Raw genomic sequence first — 20,744 nt, forward strand, 5'->3', positions numbered from 1 at the left:
GTCTCACACGAGTACTTGGCAGCTCCGTGTCCTTCACAGTGATCACCATGTGACGCTGTTCACGCCCCATTTGTACCCTACCAGGCCTGGTAACAACACTAAACATGAAGAGCACTAATGCTCCGTTGGCCGTTCTACCTGTCAGATATAACTGTAGCCTTAATCAGTAACTTAACCGCCAGTGTTGTGTATGTGCACGAATCTACATTGACAGATCTCCTGGGTACTTCCCTTTCTTTTTTCAAGCAGTGTACATGATACTGACAACGGCCTTGCCGCAGTGGCAACACCGGTTCCCGTCAGATCACCGAAGTTAAGCGCTGCCGGGCTGGGCTAGCATTTGGATGGATGACCATCCGGTCTGCCGAGCGCTGTTGGCACGCGGGACGCACTCAGCCCTTCTGAAGCAAACTGAGGAGCTACTTGTTTGAGAAGTAGCAGTTCCGGTCTCGTAAACTGACATACGGCCGGGAGAGCGGTGTGCTGACCTCATGCCCCTCCATATCCGCATCCAGTGACGCCTGTGGGCTGAGGATGACACGGCGGCCGGTCGGTACCGTTGGGCTTTCCAAGGTCTGTTCGGACAGAGTTTAGTTAGTTTTTAGTACTGGTACTAGGACAAATAGTATACATTAGTTGTCACAAGCAATAAACACAGATTTTATTTTGCTTTCAGTTTTTGAGAAAGATTACACAATTTGTAATTTATTTACTACAACCATAAATTTCATTTATTATATGCAATATTATGATAGCCACTGATCCGTGGTCTGTAGATATTCCCGAGTAGCAATGAAGATAATCTATTCATTGAAAGAAGTACATTGCACAAAGAATACAGCCATATAGGAGCTTTGTCAAAGGAACAACTGCATTTTTGGTGTGTTACAAAAGCAGTGTGGATAAGATGCTGCAGTGCCACCTATAAAGTTTATTATCTCTATATCTCTTGTAAACAGGGCGTCACGAGTAACACACACATATATATATATATATATATATATATATATATATATATATATGTAATATTTCATAAACTCATCAAGATAAGGAAGCGAAGAAATTAAGCGAATTGTAGCATCCGATGATGTCCGTTAATTTACCATGTGTGGAATAATTTTAAAAGAGTGACAAATTTTTTAAAAAAATTTTGAGGCGTTCTTCAGATTACAGTACGCTAACATAACGCACGTCTTTGTTAATACTGAAAGGTTTTGCATATGGATCAATAAAAATGTCTAATTTGTATCCATCGTTATCTAAACGTAGTATGTGGAATATGCATGTAAGCCCTGTCGGCAGAGCATTTTTAACGTGTTTCCAGAATATTATCCTAATATGTTTCACTGCGAACATTGACTTTTTCTGTCGCTATACACCTCATTCCACAAAGTATGGAATGCTTAGTTTTCTGCCCCCATTATCCGAACCATTCACCAGTTTAACGAAGATAGCGTGTTACATGGAATTTTAAAAGTTCCCCATTATTGGGGCACGTTATTGAGCTATAGACAGAAGGATTGTAAAGAGATAAAGTTAAAACAATCAGCATGGAAATAAAATAAAAATTGGCCAGGCGCGATTAGGACAGTTCATCATCCTGGGAATCGCGAATCTTTAAGTTGTCCTGTCTGTTATGCCTATCAAGATAGCAGCTCGGGAAATTCCAAGACTTCGAAAATGTTTTAATTTTAAGTTTGAAATCGTATAGCAAATGACAAAAGAAATATTCTCTATGTGTGACATAATCTAAAATTAAAAATTTTCTGTTTGTTTTTCCTTTACTTGTAGTGTGAAACCTTGTTTCTTTCTAAATTTCATTATTGTAGGTGGATAGGAAGTACCCTACAGATTTTAACGAGTGACTGCACAGATTGTAGGGAGCAATCTCTTATTGATGAGTAGGAAAATCTTCTGCACCTAAGATCGCTTGGTATTTTATTTTATTTCACAATAACAGGTTTCGACAGGATCTTTCTATCAACACCGGATCTATTGAAAATTCTTATTAACATGCATACGTGCCTCCACTGCAGTGAGAACGCTTTCCACTCATGCTTGTTACTGAGGGTTTTCCAAAGATCCGGTGTTGTTAGCAAGATATTGTCGAGAGCGGTCATTCTGAAATAAAATAAAATAACCATCGATATTGGCTGCAGAAGATACTCCTTCTTAATGAGTGACTTTGCGAGTGTCAAGACATGTGGCATAAATTGCCGTATCGTTTGACTGCATTAACTTACAAGCATATATTTCTTACAGCGCCAAGGGACTTTAGATCTTAAGCATGCGACATACACTACTGGCCATTAAAATTGCTAAACCAAGAAGAAATGCAGATGATAAACGGGTATTCATTGGACAAATATATTATTCTAGAACTGACATGTGATTACATTTTCAAGCAATTTGGGTGCATAGATCCTGAGAAATCAGTACCCAGAACAACCACCTCTGGCCGTAATAACGGCCTTGATACGCCTGGACATTGAGTCAAACAGAGCTTGAATGGCGTGTACAGGTACAGCTGCCCATGCAGCTTCAACACGATACCACAGTTCATCAAGAGTAGTGAGTGGCGTATTGTGACGAACCACTTGCTCGGCCAACATTGACCAGACGTTTCCACATGGTGAGAGATCTGGGGAATGTGCTGGCCAGGGCAGCAGTCGAACATTTTCTGTACCCAGAAAGGCCTGCACAGGACCTGCAACATGCGGTCGTGCTTTATCCTGCTGAAATGTAGGGTTTCGCAGGGATCGAATGAAGGGTAGACCCACGAGTCGCAACACATCTGAAATGTAACGTCCACTGTTCAAAGTGCCGTCAATGCGAACAAGAGGTGACTGAGACGTGTAACCAATGGCACCCCACATACTGGCGTATCACGCCGTGTGATACGCCAGTATGGCGATGACGAATACACGCTTCCAATCTGCGTTCACCATGATGTTGCCAAACACCGATGCGACCACCATGATGCTGTAAACAGAAGCTGGATTCATCTCGAAAATATGACGTTTTGCCATTCGTGCAGCTAGGTTCGTCGTTGAGTACACCATCGCAGGCGCTCCTGTCTGTGATGCAGCGTCAAGGGTAACCGCAGCCATGGTCTCCAAGCTGATTGTCCATGCTGTTGCAAACGTCGTCGAACTGTTGGTGCAGATGATTGTTGTCTTGCTAACGTTCTCATCTGTTGACTCAGGGATCAAGACGTGGCTCCACGATCCGTTACAGCCACGCGGATAAGATGCCTGTCATCTCGACTGCTAGTGATACGAGGCCGTTGGGATCCAGTAAGGCGTTCCATATTACCCTCCTGAACCCACCGATTTCATATTCTGCAACAGTAATTGGAACTCGACCAACGCGAGCTGCAATGTCGCTATACGATAAATCGCAATCGCGATAGGCTACAATCCGACCTTTATCAAAGTCGGAAACGTGATAGTACGCATTCTCCGCTTTACACAAGGCATCACAACAACGTTTCACCAGGCAACGCCGGTCAACTGCTGTTTGTGTTTGAGAAATCGGTTGGAAACGTTCCTCATGTCAGCACGCTGTAGGTGTCGCCACCGGCACCAACCTTGTGTGAACGCTCTGAAAAGCTAATCATTTGCATATCACAGACTCTTCCTCCTGTCGGTTAAATTTCGCGTCTGTAGCACGTCATCTTCGTGGTGTAGCAATTTTAATGGCCAGTAGTGTAAATATCAACTTAATATTTACACCCGGTCCTGAGAAAAACGTGTTTTAACACACGGACAGCCAGACAGTCAGAAAAGAAATGACAGAAAAATTCCGTTCGATTTAATTACAAATTAACAACTTTCAGATTTTTTTCCTTTACTTGTACTGCGAAACCATGATTCTTGCCAAATTTCATGATCCCTATAGGTTTTGATGAGTGAGTTTGCGAGTTTCAAAATATGTGGCCGAAATGGCGGTATCTTTTGATGCTTTGAGCTATAAGCTCCAGTTCTTTACACCACGAAGGGACGACCAACCTTAGTATGTGACAAATTTCAGATTGATACGTCTACCGTTCCTCATGAAAAGGGTTTTTAACATCGGAGAGACAGACATAGGACAACAAAGTGATCCTATAAGGGTTGCGTTTTTACCGACTCAGGTGCGGAATCCTTTTATACTGCACCGAGTATAAAAATTGGATCGTGAGAACGAATAAAACTTCCGTTATGAAAATCAAAAAGTATCGAAATAACATGGTGTTTCACCGGAGAAGTCAGTACAAGCCCGTTACTATGACTTGCAGAACTGGAGCATCTTTACCTTGATACTGGGTCTGGAGTGTCGACATCCTCGTAGACGTGCCGGAAGAGAATGGCGAGCCAAGTCGCCAGGGTAACGGAACCGCTCCGATAAGCAGAGGGTGTGAGCGCAGGTGGCCTCAGTCGCGATTGCCGCCGCCAGCTGCCCAACTGCAATCAAGGCCCGCCGCGTTCCTCTGCACGACGCAGAGACCAGCCGCTGAAATTGGATGCCCGAGCAGCTGACAGAGTTGCAGGTAATGCTGCCATAACCTCTCCCAGTACCTATCGTGCAGATAAACTAAAATAAAATCATACGCCTAAGCGTCCTCGAGTGAAAGATTGTGAAGAGATAATGTCAGATAAATCAGCACAGAAATTTAAAAAATAAATAAAAATATATTTCCATTATTTATGAAATGTGTCTCATTGAAGCTTTTCTTTCTACTTTGAGGTATAATTTAAGTAATCGGTTATCGATTATTGCGGCAAAGTCGACCACAAAACATTCCAACAGGCCCTTTAATCCTAACGTAACTTCATATTACGTAAACTGCAATTTTGCTATACGCAAGACATGCTTCTAACACCAACGCAACATTGCTGATTCCGTAGATACGAAACAAACTTTTGAAAGTGCGTGAAAGAAATCCATATTTCGGCCTTTGTCACCAGATACATACATTACCCCATATTCGTCTACCATAAACTGAGGATCTGCGACAACTAAATATCGCGATACGATAATATGCTTCCTGGGGTATCTATTCTATTAAATAATTACAAAACTGCATCACGCACGGACAAAGGAATCTACTTTGCAATATCAAAATCCAATTAAATGGTATTTTCAAACATATACGTCAACCAAATAATATTGGGGGATAAAAAATAATTGGATTCCAGACGCATCACGTGAATTAAAATTAACAAAATATTAATCTCAATAATAATACGCACAGCTTTGGAAATATGACTATCACATAAAATCTAAGACGTTTTGGAATCAGAACAACAAATGCTTTACGGTGACACAATTTACACAATATTTTACAGTGTTCTTAAATTTCTTAAAAATTACAATTATTTTATTTCGCTAAGATGGCAGAACGATTTGTGGAAGGAATAGATGACTCAAGTATTTTTGGCGCCACATTTCTATACATTCCGACTGATGCAATAGGCGAGTGACAATCTCGTTTGTGTTAAAAGTATTATAAATTAAAATATTGCTTGCCACCAGGTAGCTTACAACTACTATGAACTACACATTTTTCCTTTGTTTTTGCGACCTCATACTCGTACGCTGGTGGAAAGAGGCAGAGCTATAAATATATTTTTGAGAGACGCCAACGCAATTCAAGTTGAGAATTTACTGGAGTAGTCCATGTAAACTAAAATTCCTGAACTTTATGTGATTATCTGTCAAAATTAGGTTGGCAACAATGAAACAACAAAACCAAAGTTTGTTATTGTGGTTTTTGTGAATTATGGTTCCTGTAAAGTGAGTTTACTAATAAAACACGTACTCTGAATTAACGTTTCTACTTATTTATTAACACGTGGAACATAGCAACTTCAGCGCAAGTGCACCCAGTGACCAATATCCTGAAATGGACCGCAGTCAATGTAATTCTCCTTTGTAATCGATGGGATCGATTAAATGGATTTCTGGTGTCGTTTGATTTATGGGGCTCGAATTTTAATTGATTTTAGGCATCTGATGACAGGTAAGTCACAACAGGGTGCTCAGCCAGGACATTCTTGTGTTGTACGAAAAACACCAATAAAACTGTTTTGTGGTCCCGTTATGTGATCAGGAAGAGTTACGTTTGAATCAGAAGCCCAGCTGTTCTTTTTGGATTAAATGTCAAAAACAGCAGCAGCAATTCACCACTAGTGAATGCCTGTGTGGTACAAGAAGCTCACAAGGTAAGTGCAGTGTTAATGTTTTTATTTTGACCAGTGAAGTGTTTTCGGTATTTCATTTTTCCTTGGGCGTTATATCTTTGTGCAACGATGTCTGATACAGACGTGAAGAGAGAACACGAAACCGATGAACGGGAAGAAGACCAAGGCAATGGGTCAGATTTCAATGCTGAGCCTCAAGTAGATGAAGGGAAGATTTTAGATATAGTTAGACTTTTAATAAATTCAGTGGGTGAAATGAAAGAAAGTGAATTACAAGTAAACTCAAGTATGGTTTTAATGCAGGAGAGTTTGGGCAACATGACTGAATCATTAAAAAATAATATAGGACGGAAAGTGAATAGTTTAACCACCTACGTGGATGACTTGTCACAAAGAATGAATAGATACTGTAAGCGCATAGTTTTCTAAAGAAATAGACGAGAATGAGAAAAGATTAAAAAACGTGAATGGAAAGAATAATAGACGCAAATTACGGATATTAATCAGGCGTTTCAAACACAAGTAATATCACCCAGTAACAGTGCAGAGACACAGGTGTGGTGCCTCGAAGAATAGACAACCTAAACAAAGCTGTAACTCATAGCAATACCTTGCAAAGTGAAAATCTTGAAGACGTTCAGAAAAAATTTAATATTCTGCAGGAAAGTGCAGGTTCAAATTACTTAAATGGTTATAGTAATAATAATTTGTGTACAAATATGCCTGTAAAGCTTGAAGTAAAGCATCTTCAGCCTTCAGCCTTTTCAACTGGTTTCAGTAATTGCAAGCAGCATCACTAGAACTAATGTAAAACGAAAAATGTATGAAGTAAACAGCGCCAAACAAAAATAAAATACTATATTTCTGAAGAGAAAATCGTCTACAGCACTTACAAAGCTGTGCAGTGAAAAATCAAAACAACATTAATAACAAATAGGACTGATCATACGTTCCACATAAATAAATGACATGATGAAGTACATACAAACTGTAAAACTGACTTCGGTGCAATTCGAACAGGTACTGTCGTGAATAGAAGATAACAAGCAGCTATAAATTATCAATCTAACACCAGCGATGGTACACTGAAAGAATATCAAAAGCAAAGGAACATCCATCATTGCAGACCAACGACCCTATTATCCAGTCAAATGTTAGTTGCAGTTGTAGATAACAACAAAAATGGTGTGCAAAACATCGATGTGTATTGGTGTCCAAACAATCCTTAGTATAATCATAGTGGTATCCAATAACATGTCCATATTAACAAGATATACAGTAACATTCTGTAAGTAAAAAGGAAATAAACTTCATAAGTAAGTAATAACTGCCGTCGAAATTTATTATGCACAGCATCGTTACACAGTGAAGTGAAACAGTGGTCCTATTTAAGGAACCATTAGACTACATTCTTGTTTTTACTCTAGTAATACAATAGTTTTATACGCATTATGCACTGCCAGTAACATAAAAATGCTTCTGTTAAAGCAATCAGAAGTGAACAATTGTGAAGTCCTAAGAAATATATAACGATCAGACAAAACCTATATTACACTAACCTAAGGAGTGGACACTTAAAAAGTCTTAGGCGTGTGCATAGCATATAAGAGCATGTACCCTACGTACAGAAATGTATACATTAATAATGGTTATTAAAGAAGAAACCACAAACATACAGAAGCGCAAAATTTTGCAATACCGGCTATAGATTATCACTGCAAATATTGTTAATAAGGACTTGTTACTGGATATCATTATGATTAAGCTAAGGATTGATTGGGCACCAATATACATCGATGATCTGAAAGCCATTCTTGTTGTTATCTACAACTACTGCCAACCTTTGACCTGATAATAGGGTCATTGGTCTGTGATGATAGAGTTCCTTTGCTTTTTACGTTCTTTTGTTAAACAATCATTGGTGTTATAGTGATAAGATATATTTGTTTGTTGTCATCTGTTCATGACACTACCCCCATGAGCCGCACTGAAGTCAGTTTTACCGTTTGTATGCACTTTATCACGACATTTATTTATTTGTAACATATTATCAGGCCCTATTTGATGTTAATGTCGTTTTTATTTTTCACTGTGCAGCTTTGTAAGTACTTTGTGTGAGTCTCTTTTCATACATACAATATTTACATTTTTATTAAACTGTGTACACCAATTTTTTATTTCTTATTTCTAGTCCTCCAGTGATGATGCTTGTAATAAGTCAAGTAAGTTGAAGGCTGAAGATGATTTACTTTAAATACCTCATGGTTGCACGCAGTTATCTTCATAAAGTTCTTACCTATGAAGTGTTTCCCAGGAGAGTGAAAACACCATCCAGCAGATTTTATTCAGCACTGCAGACATAACTTTGCGGCATGTTGCGTCAGATGATCAGAAAATCAGGTTCTGCAGAAGACTTCTACATGGAGAAGCTGTTACGTGGGGGAACCAATGTAGGTTTAAAGAAATTACTTATGCTGAATTTGCAAAGTGTTTTCTCGGTAACTTCAGGCCTTAAGTTATACAAGCAAGAATTCAAAATGAGTTCTTGAAAGCATCTCGGTATAGAGAAAACACGAGAACCATGACTGATTTCCGAAAAGTCAGCTGAAAAAGGTATCCCATTTAGATCAACCATTAGGTGTTCTAACAGTGATTAACAGTCTTACAAGTCATTTCCCTGAAACGCTGCAGTGTGTTTTGGTTAATGCACCTACTTACTCAAAATATGAGTTTCTTGATTATGTAAAAAAAATTAGATGTGGCGCCAGAACATAAAAACTGAGTCAGAACTCAAGCAACATACATAATGGAGGATAGAAACAGAATAGGATACCCTCAGAACATGCACAAGGTAAGCTAATAATAAGTTAAGAAGCACAGCAGGTGAATAAGATAGCCAATCATTTGCAATGAATATTGGTTTTCAACCTTAGCCATGGTTTCAACGGATTTAACCCAGTCTTCTTCCGATGAACAAGAAACAAACTTCACTTTAGCAAACAGTTAGTAAAGCCATCTAACATCTCCACATTAAATATGTCGGCAGCGATATATACATCCATTTTTAAAACTTAAGACCCCTAAAATCAAGGGTTTGTCACATCAGTAAAATCAGTCACATAACATTCCAGACCATGTTAACAGCCCACACTTGCAGTCGGCCTGTAGCCCTTAACATGGTTTGGCATTTTATGTGATTAATTTTACTGATGTGACAAGACTTTGGATCTTACCGACACATTTCATGTGGAAATGTTAGATCGCTTCATTAACAGACTGTTTGCTAAAGTGAACTTTGTTTCTTGTCCTCCTGAAGAAGATGGGTTTAAATCTGTTGCGACCATGGTTAAGGTTAATTGAAAACCACCATTTAATGCAAGTGATTGGCTGTCTTGTCCACCTGTTATTCTGCAGTCTTTGCTGAAGTGCAGCCTTGTTCAAAATATATATAATAATGGAAGTGGGCAACAAATATCATAAGGAGTCAATGGTAGAAGGAGAGTAGGTAACAGAGACTGGGTTGACTGGAATGGGAGTAATTACAGGAACTAGCTGTAATTACAGGAACTAGCTGGAAACTAATTATAGCTAATCTGGACCTGGAAATGCTGAGGTGGAAAACTAGATTACACTCAAAAGGGATTCCACCATCCTGTGGTGAAGAATAAAGAAGGGAACTGGATCACAACAGAAAGACAGTTTAACAGTCAGGGTGACTCAAGTGTAGCGAAAAGTAATAGGGACTATAAATTATATTTAGTAAATAACATGTTAACTGATAGAAAATTTTGGGGAAAGGTTTGTGGTATAACTACGTAAACTTAAGTATTCAGAATCCACATGAAGAAGATATTTTGAATTAGGTTACCTTAGCTGAATTTTTCAGATTAGCTTATTGCAATAATGTAAAGGACAAGGTGGAAATTAATGAATTCACAAGTGGTGATCTAGGTATTTGTCAACAAACACAGAGATGTTAAATACATGCAATCTAATTAGGTTGAGGCCGGCCGGTGTGGCCGTCCGGTTCTAGGCGCTTCAGTTCGGAACCGCGTGACCGCTACGGTCGCAGGTTCGAATCCTGCCTCGGGCATGGATGTGTGTGATGTCCTTAGGTTAGTTAGGTTTAAGTAGTTCTAAGTTCTAGGGGACTGATGACCACAGATGTTAAGTCCCATAGTGCTCAGAACCATTTGAACCATTTTAATTAGGTTGAACTAAGTATTAGTATGGTAGTTTTTATTAGTGTTGGGAACTTAAGTGGTAGTAAAAGAGGCCATGCAACCTTAAACCGTGCTACCTGCCTAGTGCAGGAGGATGTGGAAAATGGAGAATATAGTTATTCTTATTATATAAAGATAGAAACTTCACAATTGTTTAAAGAGGTTACTACTGATACATTTACAGTAGAAGATACTAGAAATGTTAATGAGTCCGCAACAGTACTGAGTATTAAGAATATGCAATTTAACACAAGTGTAGAATCTAGCAACATTAATAAATGCAACGAAATTACTCTAGACTGGATGACAAAAAGACAGTTGGTATAACAGCCAGCTCTACTACACGCAATTATAACAGTGACATTGAAAAATTGCATTTTAAAGTATGGATTAGCAATGATAGGTCAGCTTACTCAAATGAAAGCTGGGAGCAGTTAAGGAAATTTTGAAAATCTAACTACCAAACTGGATAAGACAAAAATAATACAAACATTACCAAACTGTTTAAAAGTGAAGGGAAAAATAAAGTAACATGCTTATAAATTAATTCAGTTCATAAGAAAACTACAGCAGTCACTCATAAAATTAAACATAATGGAAAAATAAGAATACTCAGTGAGCAGTAACAGAAATTCCGAGAACAGTCAAAGGGATCTGGAGTTAGAAGCTACAGAAGATTATCTTCTAGCTGAACATATATAAGCAATGACAGCAGATGAACCTAGCAGTCCTGTTACAAACATAAAAATATGTATTTACAAAATAAGGTGTTTATTACATACTAAGTTCTGTATCCACTCGTTGTGAAGCTCTGAGTGATAATACTAAACACCTAAAGGATTATGTAGAGTTTCAAGCCACAGCAGTCAGATTTAAAGGTGTGACACAGAAGAGCACCAAACAGTAAGTGGGCAAACCTTGTTGATATTTACCATTGAAGGAGAGCTTTTTAGTCGTGGTGCCTAGCATATCCCAACCTAAGTGAAAGTTTGATTTTTTTAGTCGACAGTATTGAGAAAATGAGTATTGCTTTTGACAGGGGGCAGAAATATCATGTACAGAAAATGAAAATGGAGTTTCAGACTGTGTCAAATTTTTGTAAAGGAAATTTCGGTGGAGAGAGAATTTCAGAAAATGGAGAGTTGGTGGGTTGTAGAGAAATATAAATGCCAGTATGTGAGATTTAGTGAGATTTATTTTTCTTAAAATCCACCTTGGAACAAAATAAAAATGAACAAAAAAACTAAAAATTCACCAAGAAAGGTAATTAAGCGAAAGGTTACACACTTATTTACGCATCGGCGGTATGAGAGAAAGACGGGTCACAACAGTTACATTTAACACAGCATCCCCTAAGAAAGATAATTATTTCAAACTGCCTGAAATTCACTTACAAGTTCAGTTATGTGATAAAAAACAAAGGCATTACGTATTTAATACAGTATTCTGAACAGTTATGTACCACATCTAGAAACCAATTTATAATGCGAATTAAACCTCGTCTCTTTTACCGAACCATTCACAAATGTCTTTAATTTCATTAACGAGATTTGTTTTCTACAGTTTTAATAGTCATTTCTGCCGATACCTGTGCTGTCACGAAGTTGCTCCTATAATCTAAGGAAATAACTTTTTTCACTCTCTAGTAATTGCAATTATCGCTGAATAAAATTTTTAAAAAATTTAACTCTTATCCAGAATGGTCTGCACATATAACTCCTTCATATCAACTTATCTCCAGCTAGAGACCTTTTTCAATTTATCTGCAGTAACAGGATGTTTCCAAGAAAATTACAAACACGTTTTTTCACCTACAAATAAAATAATTTTGTGACTAGCTCGAGTATGATGCAAGTATTTGTATCTTCCGTCATTACTGACAGCACTATCCAACAACACATTGCAGCAGAGCGATATCTTGAATGTTGACCCGAGTTACAGTATTCGAGAATAAAGAGCCAGAGATCGCTGATGTCAGAAAGTAATGCAGCAGTCAAAAAGATGCTCAATTTCATGGTACCTTTCTTGTCTGATAATGTGTGTCAGGGCAGCTGTAATTTTCTACATACCAGTACATAAATGATGAGGCGGACAGGGTAAGCAGCGATCTGTTGCTGTTTGCTGATGCTGCTGTGGTGTATGGGAACCTATCGTCGTTGAGTGACTGTAGGAGGATTCAAGATGACCTAGACAAAATTTCCATTTGGTGTGATGAATGACAGCTAGTTCCAAACGTAGAAAAATGTAAACTAATGCAGATGAATAAGAGTAACAAACCAATAATGTTCGACTAGAACATTAGTAGGGTGCTGTTTGACACAGTCATGTCGATTAAATATCTAAGAGTAACGTAGCAAAACAATATTAAATGGTATGAGCATGTAATTGTTGCAGTAGGTAAGACGAATGGTCGAATTCAGCTTATTAGGAGAATTTTAGGGAAGTGTGCCTCATCTGCTAAGGAGACCACATATAGGACACACGTGCGACGCATTGTTGAGTACCCTTCGAGTGTTTGGGATCCGCACCAGGTCGAATTAAAGCTAGACATCGAAGCATTTCAGTGGCGGGGTGCTGCATTTGCTACCAGTAGGTTCTACATCTACATCTACATACATACTCCGCTAGCCACCAAGCGGTGTGTGGTGAAGGGCACAATTCGCGCCAAAGTCATATCCCCCACCCCCCTCCTCTGTTCCACTCGTGTGGTCATTGCGCGATTTGAAAATTAGTGGTAATAATATATGCTCTAAATCCTCGGCGAAGATCGGATATCGGAACTTATTGAGCTGCCCCTTCCGTTTAGCGCGTCATCTATTTTCAAGTGTGTCCCATTTCAAACTTTCTATGGAATTTGTAACGCTCTTTCTATGGCTAAATGTACTAGTCACGAATCTTGACGCTCTTCTTTGGAACTTCTCAATCTCTTGAATCAGACACAACTGGTAAGGGTCCCATACAGACGAACAATACTCTAATACTGGACGAACTATCATATTTTAAGCTATTTCCTTTGTTGAAGGACTGCATCGCTTCAGGATTCTACCAATAAACCGCAATCGAGAGTTCGCCTTGCCCGTTACTTCCATTTGAGATCATTTCGAACAGTCACACCCAGATACTTGACTGATATTAACCGCTTCCAAAGACTGGGCATTTATTCTGTACTCGTAAATTAATGGGGATTTCCACCTTGTTATACGCAATAGGTTATACTTACTAATATTAAGAGATAACTGCCATTCATTACACCGTGCATTTATTTTCTGAAAATACTCATTGATTTGTTCACAACTATCATGTGATACTGCTTTCCTGTAGACTACAGCATCATCGGCAAACACTCTAATGCCGCTGTCGATACCACCAACCAGATCGTTTATGTAAATCGTAAAAAGCAGCGGACCTATTACGCTGCCCTGGGGCACACCTGAAGTTACGCTTGTTTCTGTTGAAGTCACCCCATTCAGGACGACATACTGCTCTCTGTCTGTTAGAAAAGTTTCTATCCAACCGCGTACGTGATCGGATAGACTGTAAGCGCGCACTTTTTGGAGCAAGCGACAGTGCGCAACTGAGTCGAACGCCTTTCTAAAGTCGAGGAAAACGGCATCAACCTGGGAGCCGGTATCTAGAGCCTGTTGTACATCATGCACAAAGAGGGTCAGCTGTATCTCGCATGACTGCTATTTCCTAAAACCGTGCTGGTTTCTGCAGATTAGCTTCTCAGAGTCTAGAAAGGTTATTATGTCTGAACACAAAATAGGTTCCATGATTCTACAACAAATCGATGTCAGTGAAATTAGCCGGTAATTATGTGCATCTGATTTTCTCCCCTTTTTATAAATTGCTATGACCTGGACCTTCTTCCAGTCCTGTGGAACTTTACGCTGTTCCAATGATCTCTGATAGATAATGGATAAAAATGGTGTTATATTTGTAGCATAGATAACATATAATCTTACGGGGATACCGTCTGGGCCAGGTGCCTTCCAATCGTCTAAGCATCTTAACTGTTTTACAATCCCAGATACATTAAACACTATGTCAGCCATCCTTACGTTTGTTCGATAATTGAAAGGGGGAATGGTGCTGCAGTCCTCTACCGTAAACGAGTTTTTGAAATCTAGGTTTAGAATTTCGTCCTTCTGTTTATCATCCTCCGTTACATTATCGATACTGTCAGCAAGAGAGGGTACTGAATGATTTGTAGGGTTCATAGATTTTACGTAAGACCAAAATTTTTTGGGGATATTTTTAGAAGGAAAGGAATATAAAATATTGCTTTCAAATTCGTTAAAAGAATCTCTCATCGACCTTTTGACAGCTGCTTTCATTTCGCATAATTTCTGTTTGTGAGAGGGGCAGTGACTACGTTTAAAACGACTGTGCAAAATTCTCTGGTTTCTCAACAACTTCCTAATATGTTTGTTGAACTAAGTTGGATCCTTTCCCTCCCCTATATTTTTGCTAGGCCACTGTTTCTCTAGCACGTGGTGGACAATACCTTTAAATTCCGACGAAAGATGCTCAATACCTTAGTGTCCCGCGGTGAATGCTTGGAACTGACTATGAAGATATTCATTAATGACACTTTTATTTGCTTTCCCAAACAAGAAAACTCTCCGCTGTTTCTTTGGCAACTTCAGACAAGACGTAACTATATCAGAGATGCTTCGGGAATTTAAATGGGAATCACTGGAAGGGAAGGGACGCTCTTTTCGAGAAGCACTATTGTCCTTCTTTCCAGTCTCAATAGAAGCTCTCCTGCATACATTGTGGGAATAGCACTCCCTGAGGAAAGAATGCTGTGGAGAAACGACTTAGCTATAGCAAGGCGAATAGTTCCCAGAATGAACCCAAGGACCCAGGTTCGAATCCCAACCAACAATTTTAGTCTGCCGAGATTTAGACAGTGAGCTAATTGTCATACACTGCCTAGGCTCCACCAAGGCGTCCCTTAACCTCGACTGGAGATCGTCAGTAATTTAATAGTTGTTGGGAATTCATTCTGTTTCGCTTGTATGTGAGTGTGGAGCGACTTTTCCGCCGCCGTGCCAGAGAACGGTCAGATTACAGGAGAGGGAACCTGCGGCAGAGCGGAGCGCGTGAATCAGTGTGTAGCTAGCTGCTGGCTGCGCGGCAGATGCTGCGGCGGCAGGTGCGGCCGGCGGCAGTCGTATAGAAGCGCCAGCCCGCTGCTCGCTCCAATAAAACCACCGCTTCCTCCCATTCAGAGAGCCGCATTCATCACCGTCATTACCGCTGGACACTCTGTGAGGTCGCTCTGTAGTTCCCGTGACGCGGGAATATGAAAAGTGAATCTATTAATGTCGGCAATTATTCACGCCTGGAATTATAGCAGGCCCGCTACGACAGGTGATCACATTTTTTTATTCATTGTGGTAATCAGTATTACTATATTACGTCTTATCTTCACGTACACTGAGGTGACAAAAGTCATGGAATACCTAATAATATCCTGTCGAATCTCCTTTCGCCTGACTCGACGTGGCATGGACTCAACACGTCATTGGAATTTCTCTGCAGAAGTATTGGGCTATGCTGCCTCTACAGGCGTGCCTAACTTTTGAAGCGTTGACGGTGCAAAATTATGTGCACGAGCTGACCTCCCGATTACGTCCGATAAATATTTGATGGGATTCATGTCGGGCGATTTGCGTAGTCTAATCATTCGCTCGATTTGTCCAGAATGTTCCTCAAACCAGTCGCGAACAATTGTGGCCCGGTGACATGGCGCATTATCATCCGTAAAAATTCCGTTGTGTTGGAAACATTTAGTCCATTAATGCCTGCAAATGGATTCCAAGCAGCAAAGCGTAACCGGAAGACTATAATTCACACATCAAAAAAAGTTTAGCATAACCACAGTTCCGAGAATTCCGGAACCTGCACAGAAAATGGGAATAGAGATCAACATAAACATCATTTCCGCCCTTTTTATTGCTCATGAAAACTGCACATTGTATGTTGTACCATCACACAGCGAGAGCTTCAGAGGTGGTGCTGGTCCAGATTGCTGTACACACCGGTACCTCTAATACCCAGTAGCACGTCCTCTTGCATTGGTGCATCAGTGTATTCGTCGTGGCATACTATCCTCAAATTCATCAAGGCACCGTTGGTCCAGATTGTCCCACTCCTCAACGACGATTCGGCATAGATCCCTCAGTGTTTGGTGGGTCACGTCGTCGATAAACAGCCCTTTCCTATCTATCCCAGGCATGTGCAATATGGTTCATGTTTGGAGAACACGCTGACCACTCAAGTCGAGCGATGTCGTTATCCCGAAGGAAGTCATTTACAAGATGTGCACGATGGGGGAGCAAATTGTCGTCCATGTAGACGAATGCCCCGCCAATATGATGCCGATATAGCTGGACTATCGGTCGGAGGATGGCATTCACGTATCGTACAACCATTACGGCGCCTTCCATGACCACCAGCGGCGTACGTCGGCCCCACCTAATGCCACCTTGCTGCACTCGCTGGACAGTGTGTCTAAGGCGTTCAGCCTGACCGGGTTGCCTCCAAACACGTCTCCGACGATTGTCTGGTTGAAGCCATTTGCGACGCTCATCGGTGAAGAGAACGTGATGCCAATCCTGAGCGGTCCATTCGGCATGTTGTTGAGCCCATGTGTACCACGCTGCATGATGTCGTGCTTGCTAAGATGGACCTCGCCATGGACGTCGGAAGTGAAGTTGCGCATCATGCATCCTATTGCGCACAGTTTGAGTCGTAACACGACGTGCTGTGGCTGCTCGAAAAGCACTATTCAATATGGTGGTGTTGCCGACTGGGTTCCTCCGAACCATAATCCGTAGGTAGCGGTCATCCACTGCAGTAGTAGCCCCTGGGCGGCTTGAGCGATGTATGACATCGACAGTTCCGTGTACCTCCTTCCTGGTGGAATGATTGGAACTGATAGGCTGTCAGATCCCCTCCATCTAATAGGCGCTGCTCATGCATGGTTGTTTACATCTTTGGGCGGGTTTAGTGACATCTCTCAACAGTCAAAGGAATTGTGTCTGTGATACAATATCCACAGTTAACGTCTATCTTCAGGAGTTCTGGGAACAGGGGTTATGCAAAACTTTTTTGATGTTTGTATTACTGCTCAAAAGTAGAAATTAGTGTTTTTAAGCTGGTAATATTAAACTCGGTGTTACTGAAATAGTGTGTGTAGCGTCTATGAAGGACAATATCTCGAGAGGCGTAGACTAATTCCACAGCATACAGTACGTAATTTCCTGCATGCAGAAAAGTTACTCCTGTAAAATTGTTGAAACGTAAAAAAAAATTTAAAAAATCCTTCTATAGGATCTTCTCCACTTGGAACACTGTCATTCGCCTTTGATCATTCGATGTTTGTCTGCGAATGACATGAGTTCGTTTTAATAGTTAAAACTTTCTCTACGCTTTTGACCATGTTACTGAAGCAGGTTCTACAGCAAACATCGACCACCAAATGTTCGAAGTCCTATACAAGCTTGTAGCACATAACAGTTTATCACAGAATCCTTTGATCAAAAATAAAAATAAATACGCGAATTTACCTTTGAAATGCAACAGAGTGTATTCTGGCTGTTACTAAACTCCACATTAACGTTACATATCGCTTATGAATCTCAAAGAAGACAAATCATAGGCCATGACGGCTAACAACGACTGTTTCATTGCACGCACTTCATACACGTCCTCTCGTTATCCTGTCTCGTAACAAAGTCAGGTCATATTCCGATTTTCTTACTTTTCTTCGCTCGCCATGGAGCAACGCTAAGTCAAGGAATAAATTCTCGCATTTCGCTCGCGCAGGCCAAACACGCCATTTCGCGATATACAGCGTGGTCCATTGACAGTCACCGGGCAAATTATCTCACGAAATAAGTATCTAACAAATTAACCGCAAATAACGCGATTTATCTAGCTTGAAGCTCACGAAATAAGCATCTAACGAAATAACCACAAATAACGCAACTTATCTAGCTTGAAGGGGGAAACCAAATAGCGCTACGGTTGGCTCTCTAGATGGCGCTGCCATAGGTCTCAAACGGATATCAACTGCATTTTCTCAAATAGGGGCCCCCATTTTTATTACAAATTCCTGTAGTACGTAAAGATATGTGAATGCTTTAGTTGGACCACTTTTTGCGCTTTGTGATAGATGGCGCTGTAACAATCTCAAACATAAGGCTCACAATTTTAGATGAACAGTTGGTAGCTGGGAAGTTTTTTAAATTAAAATACAGAACGTAAGTACGTTTGAACATTTTATTTCGGTTGTTCCAATGTGATACAAGTACCTTTCTGAACTTATCATTTCTGAGAACGCATGCTGTTACAGCGTGATTACCTGTAAACACCACATTAATGCAATAAATGCTCAAAACGATGTCCGTGAACCTCAATGCATTTGGCAATACCTGTAACGACATTCCTCTCAACAGCGAGTAGTTCGCTTTCCGTAATGTTCGCACATGCAATGGCAATGCGCTGAAGCACGTTGTCAGGCGTTGTCGGTGGATCACGATGGCAAATATCCTTCAACTTTCCCCACAGAAAGAAATCCGGGGACGTCAGATCCGGTGAACTTGCGGGCCATGGTATGGTGCTTCGACGACCAATCCACCTGTCATGAAATATGCTATTCAGTACCGCTTCAAACGCACGCAAGCTATGTGCTGGACATCCATCATGTTCGAAGTACATCGCCATTTTGTCATGCAGTGCAACATCTTGTAGTAACATAGGTAGAACATTACGTAGGAAATCAGCATACATTGCACCATTTAGATTGCCATCGATAAAATGGGGGCCAATTATCCTTCTTCCCATAATGCCGCACCATACATTAACCCGCCAAGGTCGCTGATGTTCCACTTGTCGCAGCCATCATGGATTTTTCGTTGCCCAATAGTGCTTATTAGGTTACCGCTGTTGGTGAATGACGCTTCGTCACTAAATAGAACGCGTGCAAAAAACCTGTCATCGTCCCGTAATTTCTCTTGTGCCCAGTGGCAGAACTGTACACGACGTTCAAAATCGTCGCCATGCAATTCCTGGTGCATAGAAATATGGTACGGGTGCAATCGATGTTGATGTAGCATTCTCAACACAGACGTTTTTGTGATTCCCGATTATCGCGCAATTTGTCTGCTACTGATGTGTGGATTAGCCACGACAGCAGCTAAAACACCTACTTGGGCATCATCATTTGTTGCAGGTCGCGGTTGACGTTTCACATGTGGCTGAACACTTCCTGTTTCCTTAAATAACGTAACTATCCGGCGAACGGTCCGAACACTTGGGTGCTGTTTTCTAGAAGGGTCGTCGAGCAGATGCGATAAACTATAGGCCTGTAAATTTGACATCGATCTGTTGTAGAATTTTAGAACATGTTTTTTTCTCGAGTATCATGTCATTTCTGGAAACCCAGAATCTTCTCTGTAGGAATCAACATGGATTGCGGAAACAGCGATCGTGTGAGACCCAACTCGCTTTATTTGTTCATGAGACCCAGAAAATATTAGATACAGGCTCCGAGGTAGATGCCATTTTCCTTCACTTCCGGAAGGCGTTCGATACAGTTCCACACTGTCGCCTGATAAACAAAGTGAGAGCCTACAGAATATCAGACCAGTTGTGTGGCTGGATTGAAGAGTTTTTAGCAAACAGAACATAGCATGTTGTTCTCAATGGAGAGACGTCTACACACGTTAAAGTAACGTCTGGCGTGCTTCAGGGGAGTGTTATGGGACCATTGTTTTTCACAATATATATAAATGACCTAGTAGATAGTGTCGGAAGTTCCATGCGGCTTTTCGCGGATGATGCTGTAGCATACACAGAAGTTGCATTACAAAATTGCAGCGAAATGCAGGAAGATCTGCAGCGGATAGGCACTTGGTGCAGGGAGTGGCAACTGACCCTTAACGTAGACAAATGTAATGTATTGCGAATACAGAGAAAGAAGGGTCCTTTATTGTACGATTATATGATAGCGGAACAAACACTGGTAGCAGTTACTTCTGTAAAATATCCTGGGAGTATGCCTACGGAACGATTTGAAGTTGAATGATCATATAAAATTAATTGTTGGTAAGGCAGGTGCCAGGTTGAGAATCATTGGGAGAGTCCTTAGAAAATGTAGTCCATCAACAAAGGAGGTGGCTTACTAAACACTCGTTCGACCTATACTTGAGTATTGCTAATCAGTGTGGGATCCGTACCACGTCGGGTTGACAGGGGAGATAGAGAAGATCCAAAGAAGAGCGGCGCGTTTCGTCACAGGGTTGTTGGGTAGCGTGATAGC

General features: G+C 40.6%; 1 pseudogene; it reads left to right on the forward strand.

The window, feature by feature from the left end:
- The first annotated feature begins 262 nt into the window (after window positions 1-262).
- LOC126089615 (5S ribosomal RNA) lies at window positions 263-380 on the forward strand (annotated as a pseudogene).
- The last annotated feature ends 20,364 nt before the right edge of the window (window positions 381-20,744 follow it).

The sequence above is a fragment of the Schistocerca cancellata genome, chromosome 6, assembly GCF_023864275.1.
Source record: "Schistocerca cancellata isolate TAMUIC-IGC-003103 chromosome 6, iqSchCanc2.1, whole genome shotgun sequence".
Lineage (NCBI taxonomy): Eukaryota > Metazoa > Arthropoda > Insecta > Orthoptera > Acrididae > Schistocerca > Schistocerca cancellata.